The 16104-nt window shown below is 54.1% G+C and overlaps 1 long non-coding RNA gene across 2 annotated transcripts; it reads right to left on the reverse strand.

Moving 5' to 3' along the window:
- Nucleotides 1–3597: 3597 nt before the first annotated feature.
- Nucleotides 3598–5513, reverse strand: LOC102154142. 2 transcript variants are annotated; one of them, XR_005365590.1, is made up of 3 exons: nucleotides 5339–5513; nucleotides 4899–5160; nucleotides 3598–4158 (listed from the first exon to the last, which is right to left on the reverse strand). It is a non-coding gene; the product is annotated as an uncharacterized LOC102154142 (long non-coding RNA). The 2 variants fall into 2 exon arrangements; XR_005365589.1 differs by having other exon boundaries at nucleotides 3600–4158; nucleotides 4899–5157.
- Nucleotides 5514–16104: the final 10591 nt, after the last annotated feature.

Raw genomic sequence — 16104 nt, forward strand, 5'->3', positions numbered from 1 at the left:
GTGTGGTACGTATGTGTCCCTTTCTGAGACACTGACCCTTGGAGGGGACTTTACCGCCTGCCATTCTCCTTCCTGGGATCCAATGGGAGAGATCCCCAGCAGGCTTCAGAGGACCTGGGCTTTGCTACTTAACAGCTGTATGGCTGCCAGCAAGTTGCCCATCTGCTCTTGGCCTCAGTTTCACCATCCGTAGAATGGGATGAGCCACTGCTCCCTCCTGAGAGATGATGGGCAGGAAAGCCCTGTGTGGATGTCAGCTAACCCTCTGTAACCAGGGGGAAGTGGGGAAGGCCTGCCTGGTTACATCTACACACAGGCACACACTCCAGGCTGGGCTGATGAATTTGCCCTCAGGACACTGGTGGGACGCTGGGAAACCTGGTCCTAGTCAGACTTGGTCTCCATTTCACTGTAGGTGGGACTTGGGGTGAGTCCCTCCATTTCTCTGGGCTTCAGTTAGCCTGTGCTGTGCAACAAGCCACTCTGAAACCTAGACCACAGTGCCATATTCTTTCTGGAGCTTCTGTGGGTGGATTTGCCTGGTTTCTCTGGGCTCCCTCCAACAGCCATGGAATGTCAGGTAGGCTGTACCATCCAAGATGGCCCCACCCATCAGGTAGTTGGTCTGGCTGTCAGCCCGGGCCTCCCTTCTTCCAAATTCCTTCATGGCATCTCAGGGCAGCAACCTAAGAGGCACGAAGGCAGAAGCTACAAGGTCTCTTGAGCCAGGCTTCGAACTTGACATCATCTCCACTGCATTCTATTGGCCAATGAGGTCACGAAGGCAGCCCAGATTCAAAGGGTGGGAAATCTCCAGCCTTTGGAAGCATGGTAGAGCCACATGGCAAAGGGTGTCCACACTGGGGCGGCATGTGGCCATACTTGGTAGTCGATCACAGAACATTTCAATTTTGAGAGCTACTCCAGCTCTACCTGTAGTCTAGGTGCCAGCTGTGTACCCAACAGTCAAGGTGTAAGGAAGCAGAGGGAACCCTCGCTGTTCCCAGGAATCTTCTAGGTAAAAGGTGCCACTACCTCAGGAAACACAGGCAACTAGCAGGCAAGCTCACCTACTGTGAAGTGCTGTGAGCTGCTTTGTGCATTCACCACTTCACCAGCATTGGCAACGTGGCTGCCATTCAGGTAAAACATTGTGCATCCAACGTGCTTTAACAGTTTTTTTTTTTTTTTAAGATTTTATCAATCTATTCATGTGAAACACAAAGAGGGAGGCAGAGACATAGGCAGAGACAGAAGCCGGTTCCCCACAGGGAGCCCGATGGAGGACTCGATCCCAGGACCCCGGGGCCATGACCTGAACCAAAGGCAGACAGACGCTCAACCACAGAGCCACCCAGGTGCCCCTGCTTTAACAGTTTAACAAGAGAACCTGAGGCCTCTGTCCTGGAGAAAGAAGCTAGCCTGGGGTCCAAATCCCTCAACAAATAACTTGTCCTAATGCCTCCCTTCACATAACACCCTTCACATCCCTTTATTCACCGAACTCGTACCAAATGCCAAGAAACAGGTAGACAAGGATTGTGGTCTCCATCTTCCTGGAGACCTGGGAACTAAGGGGCTGACTTGAACCAAGGTGGAGCCTGGCAGAGGCTAGGAGGCCTGCTTCCCTTTCAATCACGCTCTCCCAGGCAGGGGCTATGTGAGAGGCAGGGCTGCCCCCACCCAGACTCCCCAGAGTGCACCTGTGGCCTTCAGGGGCCCCTGAAGGGCCTTCGGGAACCACTCGGCAAGATAAAACTCAGTTTCCTAGCTGCCCAAGCTCTCAGAGGGGCCTTTGGTGCCCTTGGGCCAGGCGAGAGCACCCCGGGTCTCACGTCCCACACAACTGGTCAGAGATGTCCCACCATCCAGTCCTCCCCACCTTCATCGCCTCTGGCCAACCTCATTCCCAGTGATGCTTTGTTTGGCGCCTGGGTGACCAGCAGTAACTAGAGACCTCAGACTCAGGCACCCTTGGACTCAGAATCTTTGACCAGGAATGCATCTTAGAGGTTAACCCGAGGGTATGACCTGGAGGAGACAGGATAGGCAAGTTCTGACAAGGGCTGGAAAAGCAAGGACTTTCTGGGGTGCCAGGGAGGAGTGCAGGCCTGGGCACTGGAGGGCGGGCGGGAGGGGCCACAGGTGCAGGAGCCCAGAGGCAGGGGGGGCAGGTGGGCGGGTCCGGGGGAGGGGCCGCAGGCTCGGAGCCCAGAGGCAGCACCAAGCTGCAGGGAGGCTCCAGGGCCACGCCGGCTGCCTGCAAACCCTTGCTCGCTCTGCTCTGTGCTGACTCACCTTCCCTCTCCCACCTGTTCCCCTTTCTCAGCCCTCCCACCTGCCTTCCCCCCTGCTCGCTGGCTGGCAGCTCCTCTGATCTCTTTCAGGGGCTCCTTGGCAGCACTGAAATGGGTGAGGGTGTCCGCTGTATCTGAGGTGGAGGAGCCTCAGGTATCACGGAGCCTGGAATCACGGAAGCAGGCTGGCTGAAGGGGAGCTGCTGGCCCTCCCTCACCGCACCCCATCTTCCCAGCCGCAGCTTCCCTCCCCTCCCCTGCACTCCCCACGTCCCCCCTTCAGTCACAGCCTGGGGGAGTGGTGGGCGGCAGGGAGGGAAGGAAGGAAGGAGGGGGTATCAAGTGGGAGAAAGGAAGAGAAGTGGGGGCAGGGGGGTTCGGAGGGTGTGGTCTAATGAAGCTGAAAACCTCCCCCTCATCTTGCCTCCAGTCCCACCCTTCAGGCATCATTCCTGTAGGATCCTCTTTGCTTCCTTCCCGCCAGCTCCTGGGAAACCTGTTCCTTACCTACTGGCTCAGCTGTTTCACCTGGTCAGACTCCCACCTTATCCTTGCTGGTCCATAGTTAGATCACCGGCTGTGACGGGGGTGGGGGCCCTTCTGCCTGCGTCTGGCTTTTCTCACCGCACCTTTTTATGGGGACTGACTTTTCTTAGTATTGATGGAGTCTCCATATTTTCCATTTTTAATGACTACATGATGTTCATAAAAATCCTAGAACTCAGAAGGGCCTAGGCCTAGGGGCCTAGGCCTGGGGGCTCAGTCGGCTAAGCATCCCACTCTTGGTTTCGGCTCAGGTTATGATCTCATGGTCGTGAGGTCAAGCCCTTCACCGGGCTCCATGCTCAGCATAGAGTCTGCTTCTCCCACTCCCTCCCCCTCTGCCTCCCTCCCTGCTCCCACACATGACCTCTCTCTCTCTCTTTCAAATAAATGAATAAAATCTTAAAAAAAAAAAAAAAAAAAAGTCCTAGACCTCAGCAGGACAAACCCTCACAGGTAGGCCTAGAGGGGAGTAACCCTGAGCCCCATTGTCCTGGACCCCAGCCCGGTGGCTTCCCACTACTGCACAGAAGACCAGCTACATAGCTTGTGGGATCTGCTGCAAAATGAAAATAGGTGTCCCTTGTTCCGAAGTTGGGGAAACCCAAAATATAAAGATTTTTCCTTTCTTCAGATTACCTCCTCTGCTGAGTGTGCCCCAGTGTCCTGTTGGACTTCACTTAACAAAACACAAGCTCAAAGATAAAATTAAGAATTTTAAGACAGAGCCTACAGGGCATTAAACCCAGCCTTGGTCCCTCCGGTGAAGCCAGCCCTCTGACAGCTCTGCCAGCGGCCCCTTCCCCTGCAGCGCCAGGATGAATGCAGCTCTTCCCCACCATACACGATGCTGCGATCCACATCTTTGTATGGTTTGTTTTGTTGTTTTACTTGCTTTTCTCCTTGTGGCTGTTTGCTCAGACGAAGGGCTAACAGAATTCTGGGCCATGTTTGCCAGACCGTCTCCAAATGCCACCCGGCATCCACAAGGACAACATAAAGCCAAGTTCTAGGCAAAGGGGAGAGGTTTCAAAACCAAGCCCCCCTTCCACAGCTGCTGAGGGAAGAAGCTTCCACAGCTTCCATAGCTCCTGCGATGGAGAGGGGGAGCGCAGACGAGGAGGGATGGTGGTCGTGGGGTACGGCAATGGCACCAGGGCAGGAGCCAAGAGCAGAGAGACACGCATGTGCATATTTATTGAGAGGAAAGAGCGCAGGTATGAGAGACGGAGGGTCTTAGGTTTGAATTCTGCCTCCACCACGGACAAGCTGTGTGACTTTGGGCAAGTTGATGATGTCTCTGAACCTGTGTCCTGATCTGTAAAAAAAAAGGGGGGGGGCATGTATATCTCTCTCACATGCTGCATGGACTAAATGAGATCCCATGTGTGACCTGGCCTGGCATTATGTTGGGCACATCAGTGGACCAAAATAAATGTGAGTTCCCTTCCAAGGAGAGCTTTCATGGGTTTACCATATGAGACACAGACAGTTTGAAAACTGACCTCTGAGCTTCCCGGCAGCCTTGCAAAAAGGGAAATCAGATCACCTAGCACTCAGTATATGAAGAGCAGGAAGCCAGAGAAAGACCATGGGTTCTGACTTACTGTGTGTTCTTGGTAATCTCTTCCCTTCTCTGAACCTCATTTTCCGCATCTTCGAAGTTAAAGAGTTGGACCTAATGACCTCCAGGGCCTGACATGTCTGACAACCCAGGATTTTACTCCCAAGCCCTTCACTAAATGGCCTTGGGGAAAGGGTGGGGAAGGACAGAACTGGTACTTGGCAAACTGGTCCAGTCTTTGTCCCCTCCTGCACCTGCTGGCCACCTCCAGGATCCACCCCTAACTCCACCCACTGGCTGCCTCACCTGTGGTATAAAAGCCCCTCAACCAGCCCCAGTGGGAACTCCCCAAGCAGAGGCAGTTGCCCGCACCCTGGCCATCAGCTCAAATGTCAGCATCACTGTTACACATTCCAAAGAGCTTCATTCATTCAACAAATACTTGTTGAGCACCTACTATGACCATGGTCTGGGAGCGGGGATTCAGCGCTGACCTGAACAAGTGCAGATGGAGCTGGGGCATGAGCCCCCAGCCCTTCAACCCCAGACTGTGGCGCTGGGAAAGAGCCCCAGGCTGGCAGCCCTGAGGCCTCTGGCTTGGGTTGTGCTGCCAACACCAGGTGGGACCATGGGCCACATCTGCCCTTCCCTGCTTAGGCTTGAGACATCGAGCAGACCTCCTGGGTTTCAGTTGTCATAACTGTGCTCCACGGCCATACGTGCCAGGGCAGCATGGCAGGTAGGCCAGAGTCCCTGCTGGACAGAGACCACTGTCAGCACACACACAGTGCCCACAGTGGGAGGGAGACATGAGGGGACCCTCAGGTACCTCATGGACGGGGGAGAGACAGGCTCAGGGAGACATCACAGAGGGACAGGTGCAGAGCCCAATCCAGAACCAGGTTCCTGACCCCCCACCTGTCCCTAGGATCACCTCCACTGGAAGTGCCACTTAGAAGGAGGGTCCAGAGGCCAGCACCTGCCCCTCATGCTTCTGGGGCCTTCCCTGCCAAGCAGAGCAGAGCTCAGCCAACTGTCTTTCTTTCTCAGCTCCAGGACATTTCCAGGCCTGTCCGAGCCTCCTCCATCCTCCCTTCCTCCTGGGCCTCCCTGCCAACACCTGGTCAGGGGCTAAGGGTGAGGTCACAGAGGGGGGAGAGGGCTCAGGAGGTGGTGCCCATGCTGTGGCATATTACACACCACGGGTGTGGGAGCAGGTGGCAGGGACAGGGCAGCTGCAACAGAGTCGGAGGAGGCCAAGAGACAGAAAGAAGCAAAGAGACTGAGACCTTGAGAGAGCCAGAGACAGAAAGACGAGAGACAAAGGCAGAGAGAGAGGCCCACAGAAGAACAGAGCGAGAGCCGGCCAGAGGGAGAGTTTGAGAAAGAGGGAGACACGGGCTCAGGGAGTCAGGAGGGTGGAGAGAAGAGGTGTGTTGGGTTGGGGGATGTGGATGTGGACGTCCAGCCCTGTGTTTGTAGCCTCATGGGGTGGAGACAGGTGGCACTCACCCCCACCCTGTCACACACACATTCCTGCCAGCCTCCCGTGAACCTCCACACTCCAGAGTGCCAGGTTAACCTCAACAATCCTTCTGGGACAACCAGAACAATGGAGTGTCTGCACTTCACAGGTTACAGAGCCTTAACTCTTGATCTCTCATTTGATACTCACAGCCCTGGGAGGGAGATTCTTTTTATTTTGTTTTAAAGATTTTATTTATTCATGAGAGACGCAGAGAGAGGCAAAGACATAGGCAGAGGGAGAAGCAGGCTCCCTGCGGGTGGATCCTGCAGGGAGCCTGATGCGGGACTCGATCCCAGGACCCCGCGGATCATGACCTGAGCCAAAGGCAGACACTCAAACACTGAGCCACCCAGGTGCCCCTATGAGGGGGAGTCTGTTACCATCCTCACTTCCCAGGGGAAGGCTCTGAGGTTCCATGCCTCTTATCAAGTTCTCGCAGCAACGCAGTGCTCCACCTGGGCAGACAGGTGAAGGCCTCTCAGCCCCTGAGCCACAGCAGAAGCTGGCTGACGGCAGAGTGGGGCTGGTAAGGGGGTGTGTGAGGGGAAGACAGTTGCCAGGAGAGGAGGTGAAGATCTGGGGCCTTTTCTTGCTGGCCGTGGGGAGCCCTGGGAGGTCTTGGAGCAAGGGAGAGAGTGACGGACAGAGGAAGCAGTCGGGAAGCTGGGGAAGCTGCGTGTGGCAGCTGAATGGGCCTGAACCTGAACAGGGAAGTCTGCAGGATGGAAGCTGATTGACCAGAGGGGCCGAGCGGCAGTCCTGACGGGGGTCTGGCCTCTATGCAGCCTTTGAGCCTCCTCTGGGGCCTCTGGAGGATGCTGGATGGGGCAGCAGGAACAGGAGGGGAGGTTTCTGGGCTCAGGAATGAAACAGGCAGGATTGGGATGCAGCCAGAGGAGCCGCAGCAGGGGTGGGTGGCAGGACAGATTAATGACGGGGAAATGCAAGGAGTGGAATGATTCTCGTGTTCTCTGTGACAGGTGAGGGGAGGAAGGACACGGGCAATTGAGCCCGCTGAACAGCAAAGGTGGAAACCTATGGAGAGGATGGACAGGGCTATTTAGGGCCCAGTCCCTGCAGGAAAGGGGTGGGTGAGGAGGAGGCCGCAGGTGACCTTGCCGCCCCCCAGGCAGCCAAGAACCAGGCCCAGGGAAAAAGAAATCAGGCTTTCGGCTACTTGGAAGGCCCAGGCTGACTAGTTGCTTCAGGAAGGGAGCAGAAAGGGCAGGGTTCTTGAGCCCACAGCCTCCCTGAGCGAGGCGTCCCTTCCTCTCCAAATCGTCCTGTGCAATTTGTTTCCCTTTCTGGGCTTCATCTGTGAGAACAACATGGTAATAACAACTGCTCTGTCCCAGGGGCGAGGACGCGCAGTGTAAGCAGCTCCGTGTCAGGCAGGATCCGAGGGAGCAAAGGAGCGGTCCCTCTCTTCCCTCAGGGATGGTTGGGCCTCAGTGGAGAATGGGATTGCTGGAGGCCGGCTGGAACACACTGCCTGCCCTCCTGGCCGCTCCCCACCCCCAGCCCTCTGCCAGTCTCCCGGGGACAGGTCACAGAGCCTCTGGGACCTGATCCCATCTCTTTGAATTACAGATGGGGAGACAGAGGCCCAGGACGGGAGGGGACATGGCTGTGGGTGTGTGCTAATCTGGATGTCCAACAGAGGTGAAGATCCTGGCCCTTCTTGGCCTTGGGCCTATCTATGAAATGGGGGTCTTGGTGGCTTCCTGCCTCTGGGGCCTGGGCTCCCAGAGCTGACATGTGCAGAGGGTCCTGCATACCTGCGGTGCTCAGGAAACCCAGGAGCCTTCTGCTTATGGAGGTCGTGCTCACACGGGCACAGCCACGGTTGGAATTGCCGCCTCGGGCATCACCCAGGCTCAATGCCTGGCTCTGCCACTGCTGCTGAGTGACCTTGGGTGAGTGACTAGGTGTCTCCGAACCTGGGCTGTTCTGTAAAACAGGGAAAGCCTGGCTCCCACCACAAGAGTAACGAAGGTGGCAGCAGGCCACCAGCCCCCTTGGCAGCTGTGGTCCTCAACCACTGGCCAGCCTGTGCCCCTCAGCCTCACTCCCTGCCATCAGTGTCTACGCCTTGCCACTCCCGCATGGGGAGAGCCTGGCCTTGAAGACACGGAGGCAAGGAAGTGACTCCAGCTCCCCTCAGGCCCCAAAACAGAGTCCAGTTTATCTGCCAGCTGCTCCACGGAGAGGCCAGGGCACGGTGGGAGGGTGCCTGGCAGCTGAGGGCCCACCCCCGCCCACCCCACCCTGCCAGGCACTGCCACGCTGCGCCCTTGTGCCTCCTGCATCCTGGTGACTGCTCCCCGGTCCTGGGCACCCTGGGGCCTCCACCACGGTGGCAGTGCTTCCTGCTCTTCTCAGCTCCACCTGGACACTGTCCCTCCCGTAGAGCAGGACCATCATGCTCACAGGGGTCCCCCACCCTCCGCTGCATTATTCAGATGAGGCCCCCTGAGTGTTTCCACAGCCCCATCCCAGACAGAGCAGAAGTTCTCCGGGGCAGAGAAGGAAGGAGTCAGGGCTGCTAGATTAGGGGGCAGCATGCACCTTATTCATTCAGCCCACAGAACCTTCTGCCCAGGGCAAGGCACCGTTTTCTACCGCGGAGGCCTGGCACCTGTAGATCTCCTGCCTGGAACTCCCTTCTCCGTCGTCCCCAGCTGGGGCTGGACACCAGGCTGCCAAGGACCGCGCTCCGCACCACTGGCGACCATTCTGGAAGAACATCCAAGCAGAGGGGTGGCACCGCATAGCACAGCCTTAGGAAAGAAGGCTCAGCTATCATCCAGCAGAATATTTTTGGTTTCTGGAGACACTAGGAGACTTCCTCTTTCCCCTCTTTTACAGGCACAGAGGTGCAGTAACTTGCCAAGGTTATGCATTAGTGAGTGAAAAATCTGGAATTTGAGCCCTGTCTCCAGAGCCCGCCCCCTGCACCCTTCTAGCTGGTCTCTGGGCCGGGGCCCGGAAGAGGTTTGCTAGGTGAGGAAATGAGAGAAGCCACTGATGCGATTCTAGCCTGAGGGCCCGCTGCTCGCCAATTGTGCGTCTTTGGACAAATCGCCTCCTGGCCTCATCTGTCAAAGTGGAGCTGAGAACTCCTTTCCTGGTGGAGGCAGAGCCTGGAAGGAACCCACATCTTGGGGCCCTTGAATCCTCAGATCTGGTGAATCAGCAACAGGGAGGGGGTGGAGATGGGTGGGAGATGGACTGCGTGGGCAGTGGGGGCAGGTGGAAGGCTGAGTGGGCTCCGGCTGCAACCCGGACCTCAGCCCTGGGCGTCGGTCAGCTCCTCTCAGTTAGAGGCTCAAACTACATCCTCAGAAGCCCTCTGATCCCACATGGGCTCCAGGCTCACCCCTGTTCAGCTTCAGGGCAGGCAGGAGTCTCTCTCCACTGTTCCAACAGAGGGCCCCAGGTTCCTGCCTCCTTGGCCAGACCTGAGCCCACCCTGAGCCCACCGCTGTGCCAGGGCCATGGACCCCTCTGATGGGCCAGGCCTGAGTCGTGGACGGAAGAGGCACTTGTCTCAATGGGGGAAGGACCGCCTGAGGGTGGGGAGGGTGAGCAGCGGGGCTGCGGAGAAGGAAGAAGGGAGGAAGGAAGCCAGGACGCAGGGATGGGAGAGGGAAATGGGGCAGGAGAAGATCCACCCTGGCCCCTCTCAGCCAGCTTCTAGGCAGAGGCCGGCACAGAACCCGGGGACCAGGAGACAGGCTTTGCAGGGCTGCGTGACCCCGAGCAAGCCGCACCGCCTTGCTGAGGCTCAGCTTTCTCATCTGCAAAGCGGAGGCAAGAGTGGCAGCAGCCTGACCCGGTTTTCCAGGTGAGAACACAGGCCCGCAGCCGCTCAGAGCCCGGGTTCCCTCCATCACAGCAGCTGTTGGTGGAATCGGATAAAGATGAGGGAGGGAACGGCTCCCCGCCTCAGTTTCCCCTCCTGCCGCGGGAGAAACCAGAAGGACCCCATTCTTCCGTCCCCGGGGAAGTCCCCGCCAGGTGAACGGCGGCAACTAGTCCTCCCACCTCGCCCCCGCGGGACCCCTGCTTCCCGGGGTCCCTGTCCCACACCGCCGCCCCGTGGCGGCCTCGGGGACCGCAGGCGGCGGGCGCCCAGCCGAGGCCCCCCCAGCCGCCGCCCTCCCCGCCGAGCGCCTGCACCCCGAGCGCCCGCCAGCTCCGTGTCCAGGCCTGAGGCCCGCGCCGCCCTCCCTGCGCCCCAAGGCTTCCCACGGCGGTCACGCTCCCCTCCACCAACGCCCCCAGCGGGCGCCTGCACAGGGTGTCAGGTGCTCCGCCGCCACCGCGGGGCAGGACTCGGCCGCGGAGACCTGGCCGGAAGGTGAGGGCGCCCCCAAGGTCACGCAGCCAGGGGCCGGCCGTTGGGACGGAGGTGGGATCTGAGCCCAGGGGTGACTTCGTCCCCATATTTTCTGGCGGGGGCGGGTACCAGAGTTTGCAAAGCGCTTTTCGCAGACATCCCCGAGCCCCGCGTGGCTCCCGCCGCGGCCGGCCCGGGGCCACCGGACCAGACTCCGGGCGCCGCTGGCCAGCGACAGCAGCCACGACCCAGGAGCACTGGACACGTGGCTTGTCCGTGTCGGGCTGGCTGTAAACGCAAAACACACACCTGATTTCAAAGACTCGGTGTGTAAAAAAAAAGTGCATACAGAGGGTGCCTGGCTGGCTCCTAGGTAGAACAGGGGACTCTTGATCTTGAAGTCTTGAGTTCAAGGCCTACCCTGGGTGTAAAGCATCCTTTAAAAATAAAATTAAAAAAGGGGCACCTGGGTGGTTCAGTGCCTGAGCGTCTGCCTTCCACTCAGGTCATGATCCTGGGGTCCTGGGATGGAGTCCGCATAGGGCTCCTCGCAGGGAGACTCTTCTCCCTCTGCCTGTGTCTCTGTGTCTCTCAAGAATAAATAAAGTCTTTTAAAAAGATCAAAATAAATAAATAAAAAGCATGTGTCTTGGAAAGGGTCTCATTCTTTTTTTAAAAAAGCAAAATATTGGGCAGCCCCGGTGGCCCAGCGTTTTAGCACCGCCTGCAGCCCCGGGGTATGATCCTGGATACCTGGGATCAAGTCCCATATCGGGCTCCCTGCATGGAGCCTGCTTCTCCCTCTGCCTGTGTCTCTGCCTCTCTCTCTCTGAATAAATAAATAAAAAATCTTAAAAAAAGAAAAAAGAAAAATATCTCTAATTTTTTAAATTATTGATTACATGTTAAAAATGATATTTTGGGCATGTCAGGTTAAATAAATAGATGACTGACGGGATCCCTGGGTGGCGCAGTGGTTTGGTGCCTGCCTTTGGCCCAGGGCGCGATCCTGGAGACCCGGGATCGAATCCCACATCGGGCTCCCGGTGCATGGAGCCTGCTTCTCCCTCTGCCCGTGTCTCTGCCTCCCTCTCTCTCTCTCTCTCTGTGACTATCATAAATAAATAAAAATTAAAAAAAAATTTAAAAAAAAAAATAAAATAAATAAATAGATGACTGAAATAATTTATATACTAAATATATGCATTAAATATGTTTTAATTTTAGATCTTAAATATAGAATTTAAATACAGAATTAACATTTTCTGTAAGGAAATTTTCACCTGTTTCTGTTTACTTTTTTAATTTAATTACTAGAAAATTTAGAGACACCTGGGTGGCTCAGGGGTTGAGCATCTGCCTTTGGCTCAGGGTGTGATCCCAGGATCTGGGATTGAGTCCCACATCGGGTTCCTTGCAGGAAGCCTACTTCTCCTTCTGCCTATGTCTCTGTGTCTCTCTCCCTCTCTGTGTCTCTCATGAATAAATAAATAAATAAGATCTTTAAAAACAATTTTTAAAAGAAGAAAATTTAAATAGCCAAACTTGGTTCCTGTTTGCAAAGAAAATAAAGGTAATAGAGTGGGAACCTCTAGGTCGAGACTTAGTTGACCAATTACACACCCTGATGGGCTTTTAGATTGTGACTCAAACAAAGTGAAAAAAAAATGATATTTGATGATGTTAGAGAATTGTTGTTATCGGATGTTGTGATGGGATTTTTTTTTTTAAGTTCTTTTCTTTTGGGACACCTGGGTGGCTCAGTGGTTGCCCGACTGACTGCCTTTGGCTCAGGGCATGATCCCGGGATCATACCCCATATCCGGCTTTCTGCATGGAGCCTGCTTCTCCCCCTGCCTATGTCTCTACCTCTCTCTGTGTGTCTCTCGTGAATAAATAAATAAAATCTTTAAAAAAATAAAAGTTCTTTTCTTTTATAGATACATCGTCAAATGTTTAAAGATTATATGTATATGGGATTTGCCTCAAAATAATATGGGATGATTGAGCTAAGGGGGTTATTTAGTTTGATTTAGTATGTGTCTAAACAGGTCGCTGGGTACATGGGTGTTCATTGTATATGATTATGTACTTCTGTATGTGCTGAAAATTTTCTGTAATATAAATACTTATAAAATAAAAAATCAAGTCATTTCTCACTAAGGTCAACTAGTAATAGTTTGTTTGGAGGCAAATAAATTGTCCTTCTTTGGAAAAAGATCAAAATCAAAAGGCTTTTCACTATATTAATAACAAACAAGGCTACAAGGCAAAAGCATTATTAGGTACAAGGAAGGAATAGATAACTCTAAGAAGATATAACAGTTCTAGACTCACACACCTGATAACATAACTTCAAAATAGACAAAAAAAAAAAAAAAGAGAAACTAGCAAGTCTATTATTATAATGAGTGATTTTATCACAACTCCTTCAATGACCGGTATATCAAGAAGATAAAATCATTAAGGGTATAGAAGATATCAATAAGACAGATATTCAATATCATTAGCAATCAGGGAAGTATAAATGAAAACCATACTGAGTTGGAATTCTACTCCCACTAGCTTGGCGAATATTATAAAGTTTCACGTTCGGCAAAGATAGGGCTCAGTGAGAACTCTCACCAACTTTGGGTAGGAGTAAAAACTGGCTCAATCTCCTTGGAAAATAGTTTAGCCTTGTCTCATAAAGTAAAGTTGACCACAACACACAGGATGAGTTAGCATTCCTCATCCTAAATTTATTAAGAATACACATATATGTGGTCAATCCACAAGGAGAATCAGAGGAGGAGTAGGGGCGCAGGTGCAGAGGGGCACAGGGGTGTGCTCCTGAGAAGTGTTGGCAATTTTTACGGGCTTCTAGATTGCTCTTTAAATTGTTTACCTTTTGCATGCCTGTATATTTGTACATATCATGTCTGTATGTGAATGTATAAGTGGAAGGACACCCCAGACAGTTTGCAGTGGCTCTGCCTAGAGAGTGTTATTGGGGGAGGGAGGAGAGGGCAAGGAGAGAATTCATATTACGTTTGTATATTTCTGGATTGTTTGCATGTTTTTACAGTAAGTAACTTTAAAGATCCAATTAAAGCAAATGAAGCAAAACAAAACCCAAACATTAACCCTGGCTGGGAGAAAATGCCACAAGGGCATTTTAGGAGGCTGATTGGTGGGATGAAAAGAGCCTTCATGGTCTGGTGAATTACGTGATTACCTGAAGGCTCAGTTTCCTCATCTGTAAAATGGGCCTCATGGGGTTTCTGGTCTCATGGGGTCTCCAGTGGCCCAGAGTGGTCAGTACAGGAGACGCTCCTAAGTGGGGCAGGAGTGTTTGGGAGGCTAGGGGAGGGGATGGAGGGCAGGACTGGAGACAGACTTTCAGCTGGGAGGTGTGGAAGGCTTCCAGGGGAGGAGATGTGTGTGTGCCAGGCCCTGGGGAACCAGGAGAATGGGGAGACGGGGTCCAAGAATGGTGTATCTAGCTGGAGGACTCAGGTGGGGAGGAGGGGGCTTACACAGGTCTGGGGATGGGGCGGTGCTGCGGGAGGAGGTGGGAGGGGAGAGGCTTTCCTGAGGACCTGGCAGAAAGGAGGACAAGGCTACCGGAGGCCTCCTTTGGAACCAGAGAAATCATGCAAAAATATGCAAAAGACCATGCAAATGAGCCCGGCTGGTGGCTGGTGGGAAGAGGGCCCAGCTGGTGATTTTTGTTCCCCGAGTGTGGTCCAGGGACACCTGTGACAGAATTACCTGGGGAACTCATCCTGGTCCCCTGCCACCCCCAGCCCTACTGCTTCCATCCTCCAGGGCTGCAGCCCAGGAGTCCACGTGTTCCAGGAGCCCTCCCAGGTGATTATTTACTTCTGTGCTCGTTTATTGAGCAGCCACATGGTAATGCCTTATAATTATAACACATTCGAATATATGCACCTTGTAATGTATAATATAAACATTCAAACAGAAAAGTAAGTCTCCTTCTTCCCTCATTCTCCACCCCCATGCCAGAGGCAACCACCAGTGCTGTTCCCGTGGGTCCTTCTGGAAGCTACTCTGCACATCCCCAGGTGATCCCCTGCCCGTTCAGGTCCACAGCATCTTGGAGTCCTAGGGTGATGTCTCTGGGTCCCCCACAGATCAAACGTCACTCATTTGTCTTTGTTCACTCACTCAAAATCCACTCAGAGCCTGCTGAATGCCAGGCTCATGCCAGGCACAGGGGAGACCTCAGTCCTGTCCCCAGAAACTCATGAAAAGGGGAGCCAGTTGCACAAGGCAGCACTGTCCAGTGGTTAGCGCCCACCTGTGCAGTCAAGATGCCTCTTTCAGCAAGAATCCCTCTCCCTGGGATCCCTGGGTGGCGCAGCGGTTTGGCGCCTGCCTTTGGCCCAGGGCGCGATCCTGGAGACCCGGGATCGAATCCCACGTCGGGCTCCCGGTGCATAGAGCCTGCTTCTCCTGCTTCTCTGCCTATGTCTCTGCCTCTCTCTGTGTGTGTGTGACTATCATAAATAAATTAATTAATTAATTAAAAAAAAAAAAAGAATCCCTCTCCCTGACCGCCCATTTCCTCATCTGTATCAGGTAGTAATGGTACTTGGCTCCTGGGGTGGCAATGCCGGGGGTCAAGGGTCTCATGGAATAAGGGGAGCAGAGCACACTCTTCAATGAACACTGGTTTCCTTCCAGAAAACAAGGCCTTATCCGGAGCAGAGCAGATGGGAACAGAGAGATTTTTCCAACAGAGGCTGACCAGGTTTGGGGGCCTATGGGTGTGTGCTAAGGGTGGGAAGAGAGTCTTATTATCTCTCCCTGCTCTTGGGCAGAGATATCCCCATGCTGGAGTTTTGGGTGCTCTGGGATCTGGGAGGGCAGCTGTGACCACAGCAAAGGGCCACATCCCTTGGCACTCAGGGCCCCTGGGGTGATAGGGGAGCCCAGCAACATCTCCACGTTCACTCTGGGTCTCTCTGAATCAGCCCTTACTTTCAAGTCCCGCCTCCTCCAGGCAGCCTTCCTGACTGTACCAGCCAGTATAGGGAGGGGAAGGAATGCTCATTACATGCCAGGCTTACTAGGTGCCCACTGCTGGGTCTGGCACGGTCACACTTTTCAAAAATCTAACTTACTCCTCCAATTCCCCTGGAGGAAGGTATTTCATACCATTTTACAGGTGAGACAAATGAGGCAGAGAGAGACGAAGTGACTTACCCAAGACCACACAGGGATCAGTGGTGGGGATTTATCTCTATGAGGACTCTGAACCTCCTTTGTTTTCACCTTAGGACTCTCTCTGAGGGCCCAATTCCCCCATAGCAGAGTTCCTGCTGCTCAGACACTCAGCGCAGGGTGACCCTGGCTCACCTGGCCTGCTCTTCTTGTCTCTCTGGGCCTCACTGACCTCATCTGTGAAATGGATGGATTCTCACCCGTGGCAGTAAGGACGTGAGGGCATCCCGGGTGTGAGGGCATCTGCAGCTTCAGTCCTCCAGGACCCCTCCGCCTGGCCTCCCCAGCCAGACCCCTCCAGCTCAGAAGGCCCCACACAAGCTCAGCATCCTCTGATCTGCTCCTCTTTCCAGGTACCGTCCAGCCCCATGACCCCATCACCTTGGCCGGAAGCCTGAGCTCTCCCAGCCGTCACTGGTCCTCACCCTCCCACCCCCGCCCTCACAGGCACTAAGTCTGAAGCTTCTCCCAGCAAAGTGCTCAGCTGGCTTCTGCTCCCACAAAGCTTCAAGCTCCCCAAGGGGAGCCCACCTCAGTGTCTGAGTTTGGATTATAACAAGAATACCATGGACTGGGTGGTTTGAACATCAAATATTTATTT

This window comes from Canis lupus, chromosome 10, assembly GCF_011100685.1.
Source record: "Canis lupus familiaris isolate Mischka breed German Shepherd chromosome 10, alternate assembly UU_Cfam_GSD_1.0, whole genome shotgun sequence".
Lineage (NCBI taxonomy): Eukaryota > Metazoa > Chordata > Mammalia > Carnivora > Canidae > Canis > Canis lupus.